Consider the following 7,106-nt stretch of genomic DNA (forward strand, 5'->3'; position numbering starts at 1 on the left):
GCCTATATTGGAAGGAAGACACTACTCCATTGGAAAGCCACCACTTGCTTGCAACCCTCTACGTGCAACACCGAAGTCTCAAACCTTCAAACCCTCATGGACCTCATTTCAAAATATCTCATGCTCGACCCAAATCCTCTAAACAAAAAAATAATGAGCCTTGTGTCATCCTAATTTCACACCAGAATCACAAGATAAATAAACACATCAAATGAATTTATTGCCTCTCCAACAAAATCTCTCTACAACAACCAATCTGATCACAAACAATCAACAACATACATAAAACTCCTGCAACACCACATCATATTTGATCCACATATAAAATCTCATGCATACACATACTAAACACAACTCCATCATCAACACATATATTGTGAACACAAAAACTCAGCTCTCAACAAAAATTAGAATCATATAAACAAGCTATGTCTCTCATACAATCAATCTTCTATAATCCTCTAACTACAAAAATAGGTTATTCAAACAATAACTTATTCAAGGACACACTAGAGGACACAACACTACAACTAAATAATGTCTCTGCCCCTGCAATCAAAAACACAATAGTCACATAACAAGAAACTACACTATGCTTCATCTCTCATCCATACAAATCTGATCCACTTACTCCTGTGATACCGATAGATCTCTACTTTAAGAACGCCATACTCTATTCTAAACTCTGAAACAAACCATTAGATCAATCTCTACCTCTGCATCACAATCTCTATCACTGTTATTGGCCTTGTCATGAACCTTTATGATCTCTGTATACTCTCCTCTTGAATTCTGTATGTTCACATCGTTTAGGAGCTCGAACTTTAACATCTGCATAATCATCTATTCTCCATAATGCACACTATGTAAGCTCACAATGATCCCTTTTCTCATCTGTTTTAACTATTCAAACCATACCCTCTCCTACTCAGGGAATCAAAGCATTCACACTTCAATCACTGACCAAGTCAATTAATCAGCTGTAGATTAACTTAATCAAAGTTTCAATACAAAACCATAAGAAAAACCCTAGTTTCTACCATTGGAAATCATTGGAATGCAAATAGAATTAAGAAGTGAGTTGGTAATGAAGGTAATATATTTGGAACCTGCATTATCCTTGCTCCTAACACAAGTTTCCTTTATGTTACCTACGTTACCATTGTTTCAGGCCCTCTGTTGCTCAAAATCTGATTTGCATTAAGTGTCTCCAAGGCCTATAATACCTCCTACACCTTCTTCAGACTCCGTCAAGCCTTCTCCAACTCTTCTACAACACTAAGAACATCATCATAAGGGGAATTTCTTGCCAAAAATATCTGCATCATTCCGAGAACATGAAGGCCTAGTTGGCCAAATACCTCAGCATGGATCAACATCTTTGCATCATGTCAGTACCTCTGCATCAAATCAATGATAACTCATGTCTAGTACATCTGCATACAAACCACAAACCATGAGAGTTTCCATCATTAGGTTGACATCAATGATAAGAAAAAAAAATATTAAGTCCTTATTTACATCAATTCCAACACTACAATGCCAACATGCCCCCCCTTTGGCATTGATGTCAACCTCAACCATATCTCCAAACTCTGATGTTGATATGAAGACACTCTCCAATTTCTCTCCCCCTTTGACATCAATGCCAAGGGGAAATATCAACACTTAAAATAATTCTAATACAGTGAGGGGTTGAGAGAAGTACTCCTCATAAAATGCTCAACATCATGTTGAACACAAGCTGAGCATACTCCCCCTGAACACGTAATGGGTTTGGAAACATCTCTCCATAATGCTGCATATCAACATTATCTGCTACAAATACTCCCTTGGAGCAAAAAGGAGGAAATTAAATAAACCAAAACACCATACACCTCATGTCCAAATGATACACAATGAAAGTGTAGGGACAATACATGAGATACAAGGCTCAATTAATAAAAATATATGGTTGTACCAATGGCTCCATAGGCCCACTCATGGTTGAACCAACACAAGACTCTCTTCAAAACATTCTTGACATCAATAACTAGACCTAATTATAAATGCAACAAAGTTACATGGATGATATTGCTCACATGAGAGCATACATGACTTATATAGATTGTCTAATACAATGCATGCAAAATACCTCTCTCTCTCATACTCATCCAATACAATAATTGCATACTAGGATGCATACATGGTTGAAATATATATATCCACTCCTATGCATGCCTATCATCATGACTACTCACCAAGACACGACCCAACAAAGATAATACACAACTATAATGAGTACATGGCTAAATCATGCTACTCTACATCCCATGCATGATGCTGCAACACACTATAACTATGACACCAATGTATGACCAACTCTATGGAGACACAACCAATGACAATTATAATCACAGAAAATTAGATACAAGGTCGATTCATAGCTTCCAATTCATGAAGACACAAGAATAAATCTTCTATAGGACAAACAAGTGAAAGTATGAGTGAAAGCATAGCTCCCCCTAAGCTCATTATACCTCCAACGGACATGTTGATCCTGTAGACCTGAAAGTGAAAGAGAGCACATGATCAAATATGCTACTGCTACTACTACTTGTACACATGTCCAACATGCTGCCATAGTGCTACTCAACAACAACACATCATGCTACCACATGCTACCATGATCTAGCATGCGATCCCCTTGAGGCTATGAAGGCCTAACATGCATTTTTGCAGTCTAAGAGATCTGTCATACAAGAGAAGACTCAATAGGGGTTGATCTATCTTACTCATAATTTTACGAGGAAGATTTTTTCTTCAATCTATTCTTTTTCCTCACTCTTCCCTTCAACACATACACATTATCTAGTGTCTTGACTCCTTTGGAAATCACTCTCTTTGACTCCACTTTCCAGATGAAACAACCTTTGGAGTTGAAGACCACTTCCTTTCCTCCATCAACCATATGGATCATGCACAAGATATTGTGTTTCAAACCTTCAACAAGTCACACAACATCTACATTGTCCTTCTTTCACAAAAGTTGGCCTTTCCTCTTCCCAACACTCTTGCTGGTTCATTGCCTTCAAAAGAAACATGACCACTATGAATTCTCTTCAAGAAGAAAAATATGCTCCTATCTCCTGACATATGGTGGGAACATCCACTATCAATGTACCACCTATCATCATCATCGCGTGAGAATTTGAAAATACCACACTTTCTTAGGTCCGCCTCCTTAACTTGCTTCTACTCCTTCTTCTTCACCCATTATGTAGTAATCTGTTTCTTTGTTTGGGCACTCTCCTCTGTCTTTCCTCCATGTCTACTCTGAGTTTGCTACTCATTTTAACTAGATGGCCTGAAGAATATGGAGAACTTACAATCTTTAGCCGTGTGCTCGAAAATTGTGGCACACATAACACTCCACATAAACCAAGATATGAGGCCAAGGGATTTGACCTTCTCTTGTTCACCTCGGATCTCCATCTCCTCGTGTTAGATTTGAAATAAATGGCCTTATGGCAATAACAATAATAACCATTAAATGATCTTGTATACCTAAAGACAAGTCCTCTTATTGGATAATCAAACAGTTTCATATATGTGTAAATTTTTCTCTTACAAGTAGCTTCCACATGTCCCAAATTGTGACAAATGAAGCACTCGATCTTGTCCATCAAGGGGGTAAAGAAGTTTTGACTCCTTCTCTTAAATTTGTGACTATCAACTCTATAAGCGAATGATCTTCTAGATTTAAATGCTCCCCTCAGTTCTCTTTTTGATGCTACAGGTGGATCTTCTATTTCTTTTCTTTCTTGTTGTCATTGTTGGTCCCATTCTCCATTATAGGATTCTTTGGTTCTTCATTGTTGTTTTTGCTTAGTTGTGAGCTAGAATGTCCAAAGCTAAGACATAATTTGATCATAAGGGATATTTGGCTTTGAAACATACTATCCAAGAGCTTGGTGCTCTTATCTTGCTTCAACAGATCATTCTTCTTTTCCAACTATCTCCTCACGGAGACCACTTCACCTTCCAAGTCTTTGATTTACCCTTCTTTCTCCTTTTGCTTATTGGTCAATACATCCTCTATTATTTTGGCCTCTTGTAACTGAATCTTCATGCTAATAATATCATCTCTAAGTGCATTATCCTTTCGTCAAATATTTTCAAAATATTTTTATGGTCTCTACATAGAACTGTTAGCATACTCACTTCAATGTATAATTTCTTAACCACTACCATTGCTGAATCATATTTTTCCTTAAGGAGTATGTAATCATTCTCTTCTTTACTATAAAAATCATCAAATTTGTCAAAATCACAACTAAAAAGTAAATTATCCACAATTTTGTCTTCATATATATTCTCTTGTAGCACAATTTGTTTGGCTGAAGCATTAATCTTTGATTTGTTGCTATGATCAACAACACCATTCACACTAGGGGGATTTATTCCTTTATGCTAAGTCTCTTCCTTCTTTGAGCCCTTCTTCTTTCCTTTCCTTTTTCTAGTCTTCTCTAATTTTCCATTACCGTTGCTACTATCACCTCCAAACAGGGTCTCAAGTCTATCCCACATCTCTTTAGCATATTTCAGATCTGCTAACTTCTTCAAATTTGTATTGTGAATATTTTCATAAATTATATATCTTGCTTGAGCATCCCATTGCAATACTTCAGGTGCAAGTTGATGCTTGCCAAATCCTTCACGCACCAATCTCCAAATGTTATATCCATAAGACAATAATTGAGATTTCACCTTTTCATGCCATACCTTGAAATTTTAAGCAATGAGGACGTATATTCCTAGAGGATTCACTCTGATTTTTTTTTTTTTTTTGCAAAATTTTCACCAAAACTTCTTGGATCTACTCTCCAACTATTAATATGCAACTAAGGCCTTGCTCTGATACTACTTTTTATAAACCTTGAACAATACTAAGAGGGGTGGGGCTAAATCAATATAATATAGGCTTATACAAATTTTTCCCCTTTCTTAAACATTAATTGAATCACACATTTAATTAGCAACTTTTCACAATGTATTAAAATCAAATAACATGTGCATAACCATGATCATATGAGAAACAATACAAATGAGCATATAACCATGATATGATCAATGCATAAACCATAAACCATCAAGACACATATCAAAAACACATCAATAGTCACATCACACAAGAAAACCAGTTGTAAGGTCGAAACCACAAGGGTAAAAACTACAGTTGACAGATAATCTTCTTCTTCATTATTTTATTAATCTCAAACTTATTTTACATCTAAATCACTGGCCACCACCAATGTGAAATCCTCTACTTGCAAAGAAAATGTGAGCCACCATTGGAAGGAAGCCTGTACTTCTTGAGCAAGTTCATTAGCCTCTACTAGAAGAAAGCTACTACTCCCTTGGAAAGCCTCTGCTTGCAACACTAAAGGCCCCAACCTTCAAAACCTCATGGACCTCATTTCAAAATATTTCATACCAGGCCGAAATCCAAAAAAAATTAAAAAATTGAGCCTCGTTTTATCCGATTTTCACATTGGAGTCAAAACATAAAATAAGCACATCAACTGATTACTGTCTCTCCAACACTATCTCTCTGCAACAACCAATTTGATCACAAACAATGAACAACATACATAAAAATCCTACAACACAATAACAAATCTGATCCATACATCAAATCTCCCGCATACACATACTAAACACAACACCATCAATAACACATATATTTTGAACATAACAACTTTTCTCTCAACAATAATCAACAACATATAAACAAGCTATGGATCTCATACAATCAACCATATCAATCTTCTCTAGTCCTCTCACGACAAAAGCAAGTTATGCAAACAATAACTTAATCGAGGACACTTTAGAGCACATAATAATACAACCAAATAATGTCTCTGCCCCTGTAATCACAAACACGTCAGTCACATAACAAGAAGCTACACTATGCTCCATTTCTCCGCCATCAAACTCTGATCCACATACTCCTATCATACTGATAGATATCTACTACTACACCACCACACTATGCATTAAACTCTAAAACAAACCATCAGATTGATCTCTGCCTCTGCATCACAAGCTCTGTCACTGTTACTGGCCTCCTCATGCACCTTTTTTCTCTCTTTATACTATTCTCTTTACCTTTTTATGTTCACCTCCTTCAAGAGCTCGACTTCTAACTTTTATACAATCGTCTACTCTCCATAATGTGCACTTTTAACCTCACAATGATCCCTTTGCTCATTTATTTAAATTATTCGAACTATACTCTCCACTACTCAATGAATCAATTCATTCACACTTCAATCACTCACCAATTAAATTAATGACCTACAGATAAATTCAATAAAAGCTTCAATACAAAACCATGAGCAAAAACCCTAGTTTCTACCACTGGAAATCACTGGAATTCACACAGAATCCAAAAAACTCCACCTAGAAATAGTAACACAGGTCTCTCCTTTGGGAAGTGAGTTAGTGAAGTAGGTAATACATTGGGAATCTATGTTACCCTTTCTCCTAACACATGTTTCCTTCATGTTACATGTGTTACCATTGTTTCAAGCCCTCTGCTACTCAAACATTGATCTGCAAGTGTCTCCAAGGTCTGTAAGACCTCCTACACCTTCTCCACACTCGTCTAGCATTCTCCAAATCTTCTACAACATCAAGAACTTAATCATAGGGGGACTAGCCTGCCAAACATATCTACATCAAGCCAAGAACATGAAGGCCTAGTTGGCCAACCACCTTAGCATGGATCAACATCTCTGTATCAGGTAAGTACCTCTGCATCAAATCATATATAATGCATGTCTAATAGATCTGCATACAAACCACAAACCATGAGAGCTACCATAACCAGGATGACATCAATGATAAGACAAATAATTCTAAGTCCTTGTTACATCAATGCGAATACTACAATGCCAACATGAATTTGGGAATAATTCGTATCCATATGTAAAATAAACTAAATTAAAAATAAAAGAGAAATGCAAAATTTAGAAGGAAGCAAATATGATAATATAATGTATTTTTTTTAAGACGAGAATTAAGGCTTAACGATTAACAATGCTCATTTTCTTCTCATATGT

Source organism: Pinus tabuliformis, chromosome X, assembly GCF_031772625.1.
Source record: "Pinus tabuliformis cultivar Carrire ecotype Pingquan chromosome X, CPIR1, whole genome shotgun sequence".
NCBI classification, from domain to species: Eukaryota; Viridiplantae; Streptophyta; class Pinopsida; order Pinales; family Pinaceae; genus Pinus; species Pinus tabuliformis.